The sequence below is a fragment of the Chrysochloris asiatica genome, unplaced genomic scaffold (genome assembly GCF_000296735.1).
Source record: "Chrysochloris asiatica unplaced genomic scaffold, ChrAsi1.0 scaffold00007, whole genome shotgun sequence".
Taxonomy (NCBI): Eukaryota; Metazoa; Chordata; class Mammalia; order Afrosoricida; family Chrysochloridae; genus Chrysochloris; species Chrysochloris asiatica.
Window position 1 is genome coordinate 30,191,584 of NW_006408525.1, and position 17,867 is coordinate 30,209,450.

At 40.4% G+C, this 17,867-nt stretch overlaps 1 protein-coding gene across 2 annotated transcripts in view; it reads right to left on the reverse strand.

The window, feature by feature from the left end:
* GPATCH8 (G patch domain containing 8) overlaps positions 1–17,867 on the reverse strand; it is a 126,402-nt gene that overhangs the window by 98,775 nt on the left and 9,760 nt on the right. The window lies entirely within an intron of this gene.

Below are 17,867 nucleotides of genomic sequence, written 5' to 3' on the forward strand. Positions count from 1 at the left end.
AGTGCCAAAAGAACCAACAGATCTGTATTGGAAGAAGTGTAGCCAGAGTGCTCCTTGGAGGACAGGATAGTCAAACTTTGTCTCTCATACTTTGGACATATTGTCAGGAGGGACCAGTCGCTGGAGACAGATACCATGTTTGGTAAGGTGGAGGATCAGAGAAAAAGAAGACCCCTAGTAAGATGGATTGGCAAAGTGGCAGCATCAATGGACTCAAGCATGGCAACAGTAGTGAGGTTGGCCCAGGATCAGGCAAATGTTTTGTTCTGTTGTGCATAGGGTCGCTAGAGTGGGTACAGAATCAATGGCACCTAACAACAACTCAAAAAACAAAAATAAAATAAAATATTATTTCAAAGTCCTGGGTCACAAACTATTTTGTTGCTGTTAAGTATCATCGAGTCGGTTCCGACTCACAGTTACCCTAAGGCTTCAGAGGAGCAGCTGGTGAGTTTGAACCGCCAACCTTGTGCCACACTAAAAATGAAGATGATGATAATAATACTGCATTTGTCTTCCCCCCAGATTTTTTTTCTTAATTCATTGGGATGATCTGAGAGCCTCAAATGTATTTTGAAGAGAATTATTTTATCTGTTTTACCTTACTTTTAAAAAAACCCTCATATAGATCTCTGACTCCTAGGTGGATGATATAGCACCCAAATAGGGCATTTCTGAGAATAAAAAAGGCAGAGTTGGCAGTTCAAACTCACTCTCCTTGGAAACTGCACTTAACAGTGGTAACATTACTAATGAGGACAAAGACATTAACTAAAACATATAGTCATCCTAGAAAAAATCCACAAACCCTATGTTATCATACTCTTAAATTTTAGTTTTAATAAGTGCTTGGACATTTTTTTTTAATGTTTTATTGTGAATTATGTGATAGTTACATGGGAGAACATTAGTTTTACATTCATTCTATCCTATATGGTTTCGCTGTCATGGTTACAATCCCCTCCATGCATCATCAACCAACCAAAGGGTATACCCTGCAAGCCTGCCCCCCAGTCATCAGCACACAGCCCCTCTCCTTCTCTGGGTCTCAAGTCACCAGCTGCTCCATCTCTCCACGTCATCATCTCTGCCTCCATCTTAGGCATCACTACTTCTCTGGGTAGGGTCCCGCTCTCCGCTCTTCTCCCTTGATGGTCCCAGGGACCTCCGCTCCTAGACTGAAAAGTTAATCACTCCCTCCTTGCTACAAAATGTCTACCTTTACATTTACAACCCTCACAATCAATCCTGATAATTATTCACTATTGTATCACAAGAGACCTATCCACATTTCTTTTCATTAGCCCTGCCTAGGCAGATTGAATACTACTCAGTGGAGATTCTACCTTTCTCCACGCCCTCTGGATCTAGATTCCCTCTTGAAAACTTGTAAACCAGTCACTTCTTGCCTTTGAAGCACCCCCATTTTGGGTAGCCATTGTCTAAGTTGCCCATACCTGTCTACTCTGTGTGTGGGAATGATCCTTGCTGTAAAGACTTGTTCCCTCTTTTGAGCTACTGCATCCATAGGTGTAGGTCAAGTTCATCAAACTGTATTAAATCACTCTTTTTTTTTGTTTTCCTCTTTCTTCTTCTGGTTGAGCTCTGATCATCCAGTCACTGAAGCCAGGTTAAGTGGGTATTATTTGCAAGTGTGGGTGAACACTTGTGCATATGCCTTCTCTTCTTATCAGCTGGATGCTTCAATGTCCACTCTAGACCTCTGTGGCTATGTCGCTGACTCTGGGCCCAAAAGTCCCCAGGTTTTGCCACACTGCTAGCTAACCATGTCTTTACTCAGATTCACAGGAGTCTATTGAACATTACAGGGCTTAGCTCACAGCTTCATTGCAGTTTTTCCCTCATTTCCCCTTATCGGTGAGGAACATGGTCACCAATCAGAGTCTTAGTCTTAGAAGGGGGTTTGCTCTGAGGGCCCTGACCACTTGCCTTGATGTCTCCTGGGTGAGCAACTTGCTTGTTCTTGTAGTAATCATTTGGTCTGCTGTTATTGTTTTGTATTTTTCCTGTCAGTCTTTCTTTCAAGAAGTATCTTCTGTTCTTCTAGCCACTCCAGGCTGGTCTGCTTATCCTTTCAAGTAGAAATTTACCACCTCTGAAGGTTCTGGATGCTGTTCAGGATTCCACCTATGGTCTTATGTAATGCAGAGGCTCCACAGGAAGCCTCCTTCACTGAGCACACTGTAGTCCCATTTTAAGTATTCCAATCAGTTATAGGCAGAAGATGGACTTCCAAGCTTTCTATGGTGACATTTCTGGCTATTCTTTTATCTCCCCTCAAGTGTCTATTTGTCTTAACATTATTTCCCTTTTGCCCATTCCAACCGTGTCTCAGTCCCTGTATCCCAGAGCCCTGTTGTTCCAAGGTTGTGCATACATTATTTACCTCTGTTCCACTTAGCCCATGCAAACTTGCCTGTTTTCCTGTCCGCTTTGTTCTTCCATTCCTCTTGTATATAGTATATTGCTCCCCTCCCTAGCACCCAAACTATCCTGTGTCTATTCCCTACCCTGTGCTCCACCTTCCCCTCCCTTCCCTCATCCCTTCCGCTCCCCCATTTACTATGGGTTCTTTTTCTTAGACTTTTACAGTAGTGGTCCTATGCAGTATTTCTCCTTTTGTGACTGACTAATTTCACTCAACATAATGTTGGGCACTTATTCTTGTGTCTAAATCAACTCTTCCTTTCTAAATACTACCTGCTTTCAGAGTTGAAATATATTTATATATCAGTTATATTATGGCTGACGAGAAATCTAAGTTCAAATGGATCAGACTAGAAGTAATTTCACTATTTAAAAAAAGTGTCAAAATATTTTTATATGTACACATATCCAACTGACTTTCCTTTAAATGCCTTCATTAAAAAAAAAAAAAAAAACTTCAACATATGGCAGGTAAAATTGCAAGGAACAAAACATGGCTGAGATGTATACAGTAGCTCTGTTCCTAACAGGCCAAGGATTCTGCTTCCAAAGAGAGAACAAATGTGGCAACTTCAACTTTTCTATTTTAAATTTAGCTGTGGTGGTGTCGTGGAGTCGGGTCTGACTCATAGCAACCCTGTACAGGCTTTCTGAGGCTGTAAATCTTCACGGGAGCAGGAAGCTTCATCTTTCTCCCGCGAAACAGCTGGTAGTTTCTAAGTGCTGTCCCTGAAGTTAACAGCCAGATTTGTAACCACTAAGCTCTGGTAGCGTAGTGGTTACGAATCGGGCTGTGAACCTGAAGGTCAGCAGTTCGAAACTACCAGCTGTTCCGTGGGAGAAAGATGAGGCGTTCTGCTCCCGTAAAGATTTACAGCCTCGGAAACCCTATTCAGGGTCGCTATGGGTCGGAACCGACTCGATGGCGCTTAACAACAACAACAACACACTACCAGAGCTCCTTAAATTAAGCTGTGTTGATTACTTAAATTGAGATACAATTGACCTAAATTTATTCATGTAAATAAAATCTTGTTATTTGATAATTGGTGCTGACATTAGCATCTACACAATCCAATAGCTGTATGGTAATTATTGCTGTTGTTGTTGTTGTTGTTAAGTGCCGTCGAGTTGGTTCCAACCCATAGCAACCCTGTACAGGGTTTCCGAGGGTGTAAATCTTTACGGGAGTAGAAAGTTAGGTGCCATCAAATCAGTATCAACTCATAGTGACCCTATGCACAACAGAACACAACACTGCCAGGTCCTGGGCCAACCTCACATTCACTGTTACATTTGAGCCCACTGATGCTGCCACTGTGCCAATCCATCTCGCTGGGAGTCTTCTGTTTCTCAGACACTCCACTTGACCAAACATAATGTCCTTTCTCCAGTGACTGGTCCTTCCTGACAATACGTCTGAAGTATGAGAGACAAGCTCTGGCCATCCTGGCTTCCAAAGAGCACTCTCTGTGTTCTTCTTCCAATACATAGCTATTTGTTCTTCTGGCAGTCTATGTTATGTTCAAGATTCTCCTCTAACACTATAACTCAAATGCACCAATTCTTCTACAGTTATGCTTATTCACTATCCAACTTTCCCATGTATATGAAGTTATTGAAAATACCATGGCTTCGGTCAGGCGCACCTTAGTCTTCATTCTGACATCGTTGCTCTTCAACACTTTAAAGAGGTCTTGGGCAGCAGATTTGCCCAATGCAATACATCGTTTGATTTCTTGACTGCTGCTTCCATAAGTACTGATGGTTGATCCATGCAAAATGAAGTCTTTGATACCCTTTGGTTGGATGATGATGCATGGAGGGGATTGTAACCATGCAATGAAACAATATAGGATAGGATGAATGTAAAACTAATGTTCTCCCATGTAAACTATCACATAATTCACAATAAAACATTTTTTTAAAAAGATAGCCTGCTAGGTTTCCAGTCTGCTACTTGATCCACAGATTTAAGAACCTAAGAACTTAATTGTGTAGACCTAGTCATTAAAATCTGCCTACTGACCTAGAAAAAAAAAAAAAAAAAATGAAGTCTTTGACAACTTCAATCTTTTCTCCATTTATATAGATGCTCTCTATTAGTCCAGTGGTGATGATTTTTGTTTTCTTTATATTGAGGTACAACCAATTCTTAAGGCTGTGGTCTTTATCTTCATCAGTTAAGTATTTTAAGTTCCCTTCACCTTCATTCAGGAACCAAGATTGTAACATTTGCATAGGGCAGGTTGTTAATGAGTCATCGTCCAATCCTGATGCCACAGTTTCTTCATATAATCCAGCTTCTCAGATTATTTGTTCAGCATATAGACTGAGTAAGTATGGTGAGAGAATACAATGCTGGCACACACCTTTCCTAATTTTAAGCCACTCAGTGCTCCCCTGTTCTCTCTGCACAACTGCCTCTTGTTCTATATACAGGTTCCTCATTAGCACAATAAAGTGTCCCAGAATACTAATTCTTCACAATGTCGTCCACAGCTTGTCATGATCCACACAATCGAAAGCCTTTGTATAGTCAATAAAGCACAGGTACATAAATATCATTCTGGTATTCTCTGCCTTCAGCCAAGATTCATGCCATAAGCAACGATATCCTTCATTCCACGTCCTCTTCTAAAACCAGCTTGAACCTCTGAAGTTCTCTGTCCAATATATGGTTGCAGCCATTTCTATATTACCTTTAGTAAAACTTCACTTGCATGTGGTATCAATTATATTTTCCGGTGGTCTCCGCATTCCTTTGAGTCACCTCTCTACGGAATGGGCACAAATACAGATTTCTTCCAGTCAGTTGGCCAGGTAGTTGTCCTCCAAATTTCCTGGAATAGATGAGTGAATGCCTCTAGTGCTGGTTAAGTTTGTTGAAAGATTTCAATTTGTATTCCATCAATTCCCAGTCCCTTGTTCTTTGCCAATGATTTCAAGCCACGTTGAACGTTTTCCTTCAGTATTCATTGTCTCTAGATATGCTACCTCTTCAAATGGCTGAACAATGACATTTCTTTGGGGTACTGTGACTTTGTGTATTCCTTCCATCTTCTTTTGATGTCTTCTTCATCGTTCAGTATTTTGCCCATTTGTTGTTGTTGTTAAGTGCGTCAAGTCGATTCCGACCCACAGTGACCCTAAACAGGGTTTCCGAGGCTGTAAATCTTTACGGGAGCAGAAAGCCTCATCTTTCTCCCGCGGAGCAGCTGGTAGTTTTGAACTGCTGACCTTGTGGTTTGCAGCCCAATTCGTAACCACTACGCTACCAGGGCTCCTAAAAGATTTTGTCCATAGAATCCGCGGAGCAGCTGGTAGTTTCGAACTGCTGACCCATTGTGGTTTGCAGCCCAATTCATAACCACTACGCTACCAGAGCTCCTAAAAGATTTTGCCCATAGAATCCTTCAATAATGCAAATCAAAGTTTGATTTTTTTTTTCTTCAGTTCCCTCAGCTTGAGAAACGCTAAGCGTGTTCTTCCCTTTTGGTTTCTGACTCCAGGTCTTTGCACATTGTGTTGTAATATATGACTTTGTCTTCTCAAGCTAACTTTGGAAATTTTGTGCTCAGCCCTTCTTACATTTGCTTTAGCATTTCTACACTGGACAGCAAGTTTCAGAGTTTCTTCTAACATTCACTTTGGTCTTTTCTTTCTCTCTTGTCTTCTCAATTACTTTTGCTTTCTTCCTGTATGATGTTCTGGATATCATCCAACAACTCTTCTGGTCTTTGGTGTTTATAGTGTCTAATGCATCAAATCTGTTCTCCAGATGATCTCTAAATTCAAATATGATTTATAGTCTCGGAAACCTATACAGGGTCGCTATGAGTAAGAACCGACTCTGAAGCACATAACCACCACCACCACCACCACCACCACTATAAAAACCAAAGCTTTCTGAAGCCAGAGAATCAGACATCAAATTACTACTCTACTATTTATTAGTTTTATAAACATTGGGCAAATCACCAAGCTTCTCTTTCTCTCTCAAACCTGTTTCCTAAACTACAAAATCTGAATGGTTCACTATAATATTCTTGCATATGTTGGGAAATCTAAAGACACAAAAAGATGAATTGCTACTTTACCACACTATTGAGACAGTAACTCAAAGGAATATATTTATTAAATAATTTTAATTCTAAGTAAATTGGTATAAAAGATCATTTGGCTAGCAATCTCAGCAAATCACTAAGAACTTGAAAAATCATTACATCACATCAAGGGTATGAACGTATCACACACTCATCTAAAAATAAATGAACACATGCTGACATATCAAATTTTCTGGGTAATTTAACTAGAACACAAAAGGACTTGTTAAAAAAAAAATCACTACACTGAAAAACCATTAACTTTTTAAAACCCCACAGTATATACTTTTATTTAGAAATGACACAAAACATAGAAAACAATTCTTAAGACATTCAAAAAGGTTACAAGACAATAATTAAGAATCCCTTGGAGACTCACAGTAATGACATGTCATTTCTTCTGCCATTGACTGGTATTACAAATCTGCTACTCAAGACATTTTCACAAAAATTTGACACTAGTCCATAGATAACCAAGTGTATGTCCAATGTGTCACATAAAAGGAAACATAAAACTAAAAGGTGAAATGGTGTAATATATAATAGAGAGTATACCTACAATATAACCTTCATACTTGAAATATAATTGCTTTTATTAAATACCACAGAAACTAATAATTAAACCTAGAAAATACACAGCACAGCAGGAACGTGAATCCCCAAGTCTGGATCTTCACTTTGGACTCTATTCTAAGATTTTCCTCTACATATCTGCCTTCATTTAATCATTAATCCAAATATCTGAACAACCTCTATATGTGAGACCATGACTCAATACTAGAAAATAAGAAAGACCATGAATCCAAGAAGTCTGAAGTCCAACATGATGAAACAAATTATGAGATAGAACAACACACTGGTTAAAAGCTGAGATTAATCTAAACTGTTGTAAATTTTCATTTGTAAAATAGGGATAAATACTAGAACCTATGTTATAGGACTACTGGGGCATCATGTGCGATATTAATGCCTGACACTGAGTAAGCACTCTACTCTGTTAGCTACGATTACTGCTAGTAACAGCTACCTGGTCAATTGACTTAAGAAATTTCCTTGCTCATTCCAAGGAAAGACGATCAAATGAAATACAGAAATGATCACACAATATCATTAAGATCACATGCTAACAAAATTATGCTAAACTCAAAAATGACTGTGCCTAGACCTTGATGAGGATATAAACTAAGCTACATTCACAAGAGGGTGTGGAATAAGGGATACCATTGCTGTTGTCAGACGGATGTTGACCAAAAAAGATGGCTAGCTGTGTTTTACTGACTACACAAACGCATTCAACTATGTGGATCATAACTTATGGATAACATTGCAAAGACTGGGAATTTCAGAACACTTAATTGTGCTCATGTGGAAAACTAAACATGGGTCAAGAAGCAACCATTTGAATAGTACCTGTTGATATCAAGTTGATTCCAACTCAGGGCAACCCCATGTATTACAGAACAGAATTGCTCCAAAAGGTTTTCTTGGCTGTAATCTTATAGAAGCAGATCACCAAGAATTTCATTTGTGGTCCTGCTGGGTTAGTTAGTAGTTAAATGCAATATCCCCTGAAGGGGAGTGGGGGATACTGCATGGTACAAAATGGAGAAGGTATGTGGGAGAATTGTACACTTTCACCTTATTCGTTATGTATGCTGAACAAATAATTCAAATAGCTAGACTACAGGAAGAAAAACAAGGGATCAGGATTGGAGGAAGGCTCATCAACAACTGTGATATGCAGATGTGTTATTGCAACCATTTATTAATTATCTCCAGCAAAATTTTACTTGGATGCGATATTAATGATATTGTCCAACAATTTCCACATCACATTGGGTCATTTCTTTGGAATGGGCACAAATATGGATCGCTTCCAATCTAGCTGTCACCTAGATTTCTTAGAATAGATTACTGAATGTCTTCTGTGCTGAATCAGTTTGTTGAAAGATACCAATTTGTATTCCATCAATTTCCAGTCTTGTTCTATGCCAATGCCTTAAGAGCACCTTAGACTTCTTCCTTCAGTTATCACTCTCTCTCTTCTATTTCATGTATTTTAAATTTTTATATTTAGAATTAGCCAACTGGACTCAGTTTAGATGATCTCAATTTTGTTGGCAACATCCAAAGCACCATAGTCAAGAGCCAGTTGAACATATGCCTTCCTTTCCCCATCAGGCTTGATCAAGGTGTTGATCTTGGATCTGTCAATATCATAGAGCTTCTTCACAGCCTGTATGATCTGGTGCTTGTTGGCCTTGACATCCACAAGGAACACAAGCGTGTTGTTATCTTCAACCCTCTTCAAGGTTGACTCAGTAGTCAAAAGGAACTTGATGATGGCATACTAGTCAGGCTTGTTTCTCCTGGGGGCACTATTCAGAGGATATTTGGGCTGCCTTCTGAACCTCAGTGTCTTCAGCTGAAGAAGGTGGGTGACGCACAGATCTTTTTTTGTGTGGCTAAGGATGCCTTTTAGCATTGCCTTCTTGGCCTTCAACACTTTGGCTTAGTTTTGGGAGGGGCACCATCTTTGAAATGGTTGTTGTTGTTGTTGTCAGGTGCCATATAGTCGGAACCGACTCATAGCGACCCATGCACAGCAGAAAGAAACAATGTCCGATCCTGGGCCAACCTCACTACCACTGTCACACTTGACACCATCAGTGATGCCACCTGGCTGATCCATCTCGTTGGGGGTCTTCCTCTTTTTCTCTGACCCTCCATCTTACCCAGCATGACATCCTTCTCCAGCGACTGCTCCCTCCTGACAATATGTCCAAAGTATGAGAGATGAAGCTTAGCCATCCTGGCCTCCAAGGAGCACTCTGGCTGCACTTCTTCCAAAATAGATCTATTGGTTCTTTTGGCAGTCCATGGCACTTTTAGTATTCTCCTCCAACACCACAACTCAAAGGCATCAATTCTTCTACGGTCTTCCTTATTCACTGTCCAGCTTTCACATCCATATAAGGTTATTTAAAATACCACGGCTTGGGTCAGGCACACCTTAGTTCTTAAGCTGACATCTCTGTTCTTCAACATTTTAAAAAGTTCCCGTGCAGCAGATTTGCTCAATGCAATACGTCCTGATCTCTTATCATTCAATATTGCAAGTCAAGGTTTGAATTTTTTCTTCAGTTCTTTCAGCTTGAGAAATGTTAAGCGTGTTCTTTTTTTTTGTTTTTCAAACTCCAAGTCTGCAAATTTCATTATAATATTTGACTTTGTCTTCTAGAGCTGCCCTTTGAAATTTTCTGTTCTGTTCTTTTACCTCTTCATTTCTTCCATTTGCTTTAGCAGCTCTATGAACAGCAAGTTTCAGTTTCTTCTGACGTCCATTTTAGTCTTTTTTTGTCTTTATCTTAATGATCTTTTGCTTTCTTCCTGTATGATGTGCTTGATACCATCCTTCCACAACTCTTTTGGTTTTCAGTCATTCATGTCTAATGCATCAAATCTGTTCTTGCAATGATCATTAAATTCAGGTGGGATGTGTTCAAGGTCATATTTTGGTTCCCGTGAACTCGCTTTAATTTTCTTCAGCTTCAGCCTAAATTTATATATGAGCAATTGATGGTCTGTTTCAGTCTGCCCCTGGCCTTGTTTTGGCTGATGCTGTGGTGCTTCCCCATACCCTTTGCCCCCAGTGCCGCCATCTTTTTCCACAGGTATAGTCTATATTTGATTTCTTTGTATTCCATCTGGTGAGGTCCATGGTTTTTATACTGTTTTAAAAACATATTTGCAATGAAGAAGTCACTGGTCTTGCAAAATTCTATGTGATTTCCAACATCATTTATCACCAAGACCATATAATCAAACAAACTGATCCTTCCTCTGTTTCCACCTTTGCATTCCAATCACCAGTAATTATCAATACATTCTGATTGCATGTTTGACCAATTTCAAATTGAAGAAGTTGTTGGTGGTGATGGTTATGTGCCGGGGAGTCAGTTCTGACTCATCGCGACCCTGTACAGGGTTTCCGAGGCTGTAAATCTTTACAGGAGCAGAAAGGCTCATCTTTCTCCTGCAGAACAGCTGGTAGTTTCGAACTGCTGACCTTGCGGTTTGCAGCCCGATTTGTAACTACTAAGCTACCAGAGCTCCTTGGTAGTATTCAATTTCATTACCACTGACTTTAGTGGTGAATGCAAACATTTGAATAGTGGTGTTAACTGGTCTTCTTTGTAGGCATATGGTTACTACCATATCACAGACAGCATTTACTTCAAGATAGATCTTTAAATTTCTTTTTGTTATGACTACAATGCCATTCCTCTTCAACTTGCCATTCCTGGCCTAGTAAACCATATTGACTGTCATCTCAAAATGCCTAATACCAGTCCATTTTAGCTAATACCTAAGATTTGGATCTTTATGTGCTCCATTTCATTTTTGACAATTTTCCTAGATTCATACCTCTTACATTCCACATTTCAATTATTGATGGATGTATACAGCTGTTTCTCCACATTTTCAGTTGTTCTCCATCAGCAAATGAAGGTCCCAAAAGCTTTTCTCCATTCTCGTCATCACAGTCAACTCTACTCTGAGGAGGCAGCTCTTCCCCAATTTTGAGTGCCTTCCACCCTGAGGGACTCACCTTCCGGCACTGTATCTGACAATATCCTGGAGCCACTCATCATGTTTTAATATTTAATATTCTGGTGCTATCTGATAGTGCTCCACAGCTATTCACTAGGTTTTCGGTGGCTAACCATTCAGAAGTAGTTCACCTCTCTTTCTTCCTAGTCTGTCTTAATCTGGAAGCTCAGCTGAAATCTGTCCTACATGGATGACCCTGCTGGTATTTAAAATAATGGTGGCATGGCTTCCAGAATCATAGCAACATACAAGCCACCACAGTATAACAAAATGACAGACAAGTGGTGGCCCTTGCTCCTATTCACATTAATTCTGGTTAATGAGTATTAGTTACCAAAAATTACCAGAGCTTCAACTAAATGGATACAGCACAACTAACACAACTCTGTATCATCTGTATATTTCAGGTTTTTAATGAGTCTTCCTCAAATCTTGATGCCACCCAATCCGTTGGGACCGGGCTGACAAAAGGAAATGGGGATAAGACTCTTGTGGTACAATAGTGAATAACTGCCAACAGGTCTGACTGTGAGGCTAGGAAATATAGAGGTAGATGTTTTTTTGACAAAAGGAGGAGAGTGATTGATTTTGCAGCCCAGGGGTGGAGGTCCCTGGGACCATCAAGTGAGAAGAACAGAGAGCTTGGCCCTACCAGAGAGGCAGTGATGCCAGAGATGAGATGCAGAAAGAGAAGATGACATGGACAGATGGAGCAGCTAGAGACACTAGACTCAGGGAGGGAGAAGGGCTGTGTGCTGCGACCGGGGGGGTGGGCACGCAGCCAGGTAACAAGCCTGTGTGGTGTGCCCTTTGGGGTTATATGAAGATACACAGAGGGGATTGTAATCATTGCAATGAAACGAAATACAATAGGATGAGTGTACAGCTGATGTTATCCCATGTAAACCCCAAAATAAAAACTTATAAAAAAATCTTGATGCCACGTTCTTCTTCATCTCAGATTATTTGCTCAACATACAGATTGAATAAGTATGGTGAAATACAACCCTGGTGCACGCCTTTCCTGATTATAACGATTCAGTGTCCCCTTGTTCTTTTTGAACGACTGCCTCTTAGTCTAGGTACAGGTTTCTCATAAGCACAATTAAGCGTTCTAGAATATTCATTCTCCACAATGCTGTTCATAGCTTGTCATGATCCATACAGCCAAAACCCTCTGCAAAGTCAATCAAACACAAATAAAACATCTTTCTGCTACTCTCTGCTTTCAGTCAAGACCTATCTGATGTCAGCAATGATATACCTCTTTCCAAATCTTCATTAGAATCCAGACTGAACCTCTGGCAGTTTTCTGTCTATGTACTGTTACAGCCATTTAAGAATTATCTTTAGCAAAATTTTACTTGCATGTGATATTAATGATATTGTCCAAGGATTTCCACATTCCATTGGATTACCTCTTTGGGACGAGCACAAATATGAATCTCTTACAATCAGTTGGCCAAGTAGCTATCTTCCAAATTTCTTGGCATTAAGTGTGATAAACACAATCTTGATTATTGAAAGCGAAGAGGATTTAAAATTCTTTCTGATGAAGATCAAAGACCACAGTCTACAGTATGGATTGCATCTCAATGGAAAGAAAACAAAAATCCCAACCAATGGATCAATAAAGTAATATCATGATAAATGGACAAAAGATTGAAGTTGTCAAAGACTTCAATTTGCTTGGAAATCACTATCAGCTCTCATGGAAACAGAAGTCAAGAAGTCAAATGACATATTGCATTAGTCAAATCTATTGCATAAGATCTCTTTAAAGTATTCATGAGGACTAAGGTGTCCCTTAGCCAAATGATGGCATTTTCAAAGCTTCATATGCATGTGAAAGTTGGATAGTGAGTAAGGAAGACCACAGAAGAAATGATACATTTGAGTTATTGTATTAGAGAAGAATACTAAAAGTAACCATGGACTGCTAGAAGAACAAGCAAATCTGTATTGGAAGAAGAACCAGAATGCTCTCTCAAACTCTGGACACATTATCAGCATAGACCAGTCCCTGGAGAAGGACATCATGCTTGGTAAAGTAGAGGGTCAGCGAAAAAGAGGAAGAGCCCACCCACCCCCCAAAGATGGACTAGTACAGCAGCAGCAGCAATGGACACAAGTTTAATTATGACAGTGAGGATGGTGCAGGACCAGGCAGTATTTCATTCTGCTGTACATGAGGTCACGATGAGCAGGAACCAACTTCACAGCACCTAACAACACAACTCTAAATTAATCTTCCCAAAAGACAAACTTTTGGACATCTATCCTCCTGCTTAAATATCTAGTAAATTCTTGTTTTAAGGACTATAATAAAATTTACTTTTTCAGCCCTAGCTTTCATTTTATTCCTTGTAGTCTACGGTTTGTTCACTGCCAAAACAAACTCCACAATGTGGTACAGTCAATTATTTAATATGGCTCTCTTAGCCACAGTCTTCATAACTCCTGCCAAGTAACTGGGTCAAAAAGCAAAACCAAACCCACGACAAAGTCAATTCCAACTTATAATGACTGGGTTGTTGTTACTGTTGTTGTTAAGTGCTATCGAGTCAGTTCAGACTCATAGCCAGCCTGTATAGCGTTTCCAAGGAGTAGCTGGTAGGTTTGAAGTGCCAACCTTTGTGCAGTGCTTACCCTACAGCACTACACCAGGACTCCAATGACTGGTTTGTTGCTATTGCAGTTGCTGTTAAATGTTGTCAAGTCTGTTCGGACTCATAGCAGCCCTATGCAGGGTTTCTAAGGAGCAGCCTGGTGGGTTTAAATATCCAACCTTGAGGTTAGTAGTCCAATGGTTCTCCTGCAGTGCCATACCAGGACTCCAATGACTGAGTGTTGTTGTTATTGTTGGTAAGTGCTGTCAAGTTGGTTCTGACCCATAGCGACCCTGCATATGGTTTCTAAGGAGTGACTGGTGAGTTTGAACCACCAACACTGGTTCAAACTGACCTTGCAGTCCAGCGCAATAACCCATAGCACCATATCAGGACGCCAATAACTGGGTTGTGGGTGTTGTTAAGTGCCGTCAAGTCAGTTCTGACCCATAGTGACCCTGTATAGTGTTTCCGAGGAGCAGCTGATGAGCTTGAACCACCGACCTTGCAGTTTAAATGGCTTTGCAGTCCAGCACATTAACCCACAGCACCAGACCAGGACTATGCAAATGAAGTATTTGTTGTCCACCAAAAGGACTGGAAAGCTTACTCATAATGTAAATAAGGTATATGGCACCCATGTAGAGTATAATCATGCAAAGAAGGTGTATGAAACTCTAACTTGGAGACTGGTAGGTTTTGCCATCCTGTTGTTGTGTTGTCGAATCAATTCCGACCCATAGCAACCCTGTACAGGGTGTCCGAGGAACGATTGGTGAGCTTAAACTGCCAACCCTGGGGTTCAAACAACTTTGCAGTCTAGCGCTACTAGGTTTAAAATGAGCCATCTCAGAAGTGGATCAAGAAAAAAGAGGCAGAAGTATAGTAGACTCTTCAGACTCTGAGCTCCCTACACAATGAACCTCCTTGTTTCAGGAAACAAAAAGCTGTGACACCAGAGACAGGCAGCAGAGAAGTGATAAAGAAGAGGTAGCAGTAAAGGCAGCAGCACCTAGAGCATGAGACAGAGTGCTGGGCTTCCAAGCCCACAAAGTGATAAAGCTGAGGACCTAGGATCAGGAAGCTTACTTGCAGACTGGGGTGCCTCCTTAGCAGTTATCTTGGGACTTCAATTTGCTATCTTGGTAGCTAGTTTGAAGCTTACTGGAAAAGTAGAATGTCTTTAGGGCATTTATCAGCAGAGAATATGAAAAAGGAGGTTGTAGGGTAGAAGCAAATCTGAACTTCTCCTCAAAGGAATCAGCCTTGGGCTGATGATGTTGATCTTCTTCCCCCTTGTGAAGTCAGATTTTTACACATTTGTTCCACTTGTGTACTCACTGTGATACATGTTGCTGTGATGTGGGAGGCTATGCCACTGGTATTTTAACTATCAGCAGGGTCAATGATGTGGACAGGTTTCAGCTGAGCTTCCAGACTAAACTAAATTAGGAAAAAGAAGTGACAAACTGCTTCTGAATGTTCAGCCACTGAACCAATAAATAGCAGCAGAACATCATTAGATATAGTACCAGAAAACGAAAACATGATGAAGAACACCAGAAAATTGTCAGATACAGTGCTGGAAGATGAGCCCCTCCACTTGGAAGGCACTCAAAATACGACTGGGGTAAAGCTGCATTTTGAGTCTTGTGATGATGTGAATGGAGTAAAGCTTTCCGGACCTTCATAAGATGATGGGACAAAACTCAAAATGAGAAGAAACAGCAGTATCATCCATTAATAGTTCAGAACATGAAATGTACAAACTATGAATCTAGGGAAATTGGAAGTGTCAAAAATGAAATGAAACACATAAACATCAATATCCTAGGTATTACTGAGTTGAAATGAACTGGCATTGGCCATTATGAATCTGACAAATCTTACTATGCCAGGAATGACAAATTAGACTCTGAGATCCCTATATATTGAACCTCCTCGATTCAGGAGACAAAGAACATTTCAAGATCTATCTTTAAGTACAACACTATCTGTGACAGAAAAATATCCATATGCCTATATGGAAGACCGCCAGACTGTAAAGCCGTTTGAACTGCAAGGTCGGTGGTTCAAGCTCACCAGCTGCTCCTTGGAAACCCTATACAGGATCCCTCACCATGGGTTGGAATCAACTCAACGGCACTGAATAACAACAACAAATAAGGAAGAGCAGTTAATACCACTATTATTCAAATTTATACACCAACTACTAAAGCCAGTGATAGTAACATTGAAGAACTTTACCAACTTTTTCAATCTGAAATTGATCAAACATGCAATCAAGATGCACTGATAATTACTGATGATTGGAATGAAAAGGTTGAAAACAAAGAAGGATCAGTAGTTAGAAAATAAGACTGATAGAAATGATGTTGGAGGTTACATACTAGAATTTTGTAAAACCAATGACATACTCATTGCAAATACCTTTTTAAAACAACATAAGATGATTATCCACATAGACCTCACCATATGGAATGCACAGAAATCAAACTGACTATATCTTCAAGAGATGGTGGTAAAGCTCATTATCATCAGCCAACATAAGTACACCCACACTTGCAGATAATACCCACTTGACCTGGCTTCAACGGCTGGATGATCAGAGCTCAACTAGAAGAAGACAGAAGAGGGAAAAAAGAACAATCTGACACAATTTGATGAACTTGACACACACCTATGGAAGCAATAGCTCAAAAGAGTGAACAAATTTTCACAGCAAGGATTATTCCCACCTCCACCACACACTGAGAAGACAGGGATGGGCAACTTGGACACCGGGTACCCAGAATGGGGGGGCTATGGCGGCAAGAAGTGACTGGTTTACAAGCTTTCAAGAGGGAACCTAGATTCAGAGGGCGTGGAACAAGGTGGAATCTCCACTGAGTAGTATCCATTCTGCCTAAGTCAGGGCTGATAAAAGGAGATGCAGATAGGTCCCTTGCGATACAATAGCAAATAATTGCTATCATGACTGATTGTAAGGGCTGGAAATGTGGACATTTTGGGGCAAAGGAAGGGGAGTGATTAACCTTACAGTCTAGGAATGGAGGTCCCTGGGACCATCAAAGGAGAAGAGCCGAGAACGGAATCCTACCCAGAGAAGCAGTGATGCCAGGGATGGAGGCAGAGACGATGACAGGGGGAGATGGAGCAGCTGGAGACTTTGGACCTGGAGAGAGAGAGGCGCGGTGTACAGATGACAGGGGGAGAGGCTTGCGGGGTATACCCTTTGGTTGATCGGTGATGCATGGAAGGGATTGTAACCATGGCAAAGAAATGATATACAACGGGATCAATGTGAAGCTGATGTCCTCCCATGAAAACTATCACATCCACATTAAAGCATTTAACATATATATATAAGGCCAGGAGCAGAATGTGTAACCTACCATCAATTACTCATATGTTAAGTTTAGGCTGAAAATGAAGACTAAATTTTAAAGTCCACCAGAGCCAAAATATGACCTTGAAAATATCCACCTGAATTTACAGATTATCATAAGAACAGATTTGATGAATTAGACACTAGACACTAATGACCGAAGACCTAAAGAGTCATGCAATGACATAAGAACACCATACAGGAAGAAAACAAAGAGTCATTAAATAGACAAGAAAGATGTAAAAGATCCAAATGGATATCAGAAGAGACTCTGAAACTTGCTTTCCAGCATAGAGATGCTAAAGCAAAAGAAAGAAATGATGAAGTAAAAAAGCTGAACAAGATTTCAAAGGGCAGCTCGAGAAGACAAAGTCAAGGATTATACTGAAATGCAGAGTTAGAAAACCAAAAGGAAAGAACACATTCAGCATTTCTCAAACTGAAGAAAGAATTCAAGTCTTGACTTGCTACTAAAAGATTCTATGGGCAAAATATTGAACAAAACAGAAAGCATCAAAAGAAGATAGAAGGAGGATCACGTGGAACCTCGGCAACCTAAGACAGAGCCATTGCCATGCTGCAATGAGTTTCGATGACAGGTAAGACGGAGGAATTCGCACTGACCGCCTAAGACAGGCAGTGTCCCCTAAACAAATAATAAATAAAGGGGAAACGGATGTAGACCGTGCAGACCTGACCAGG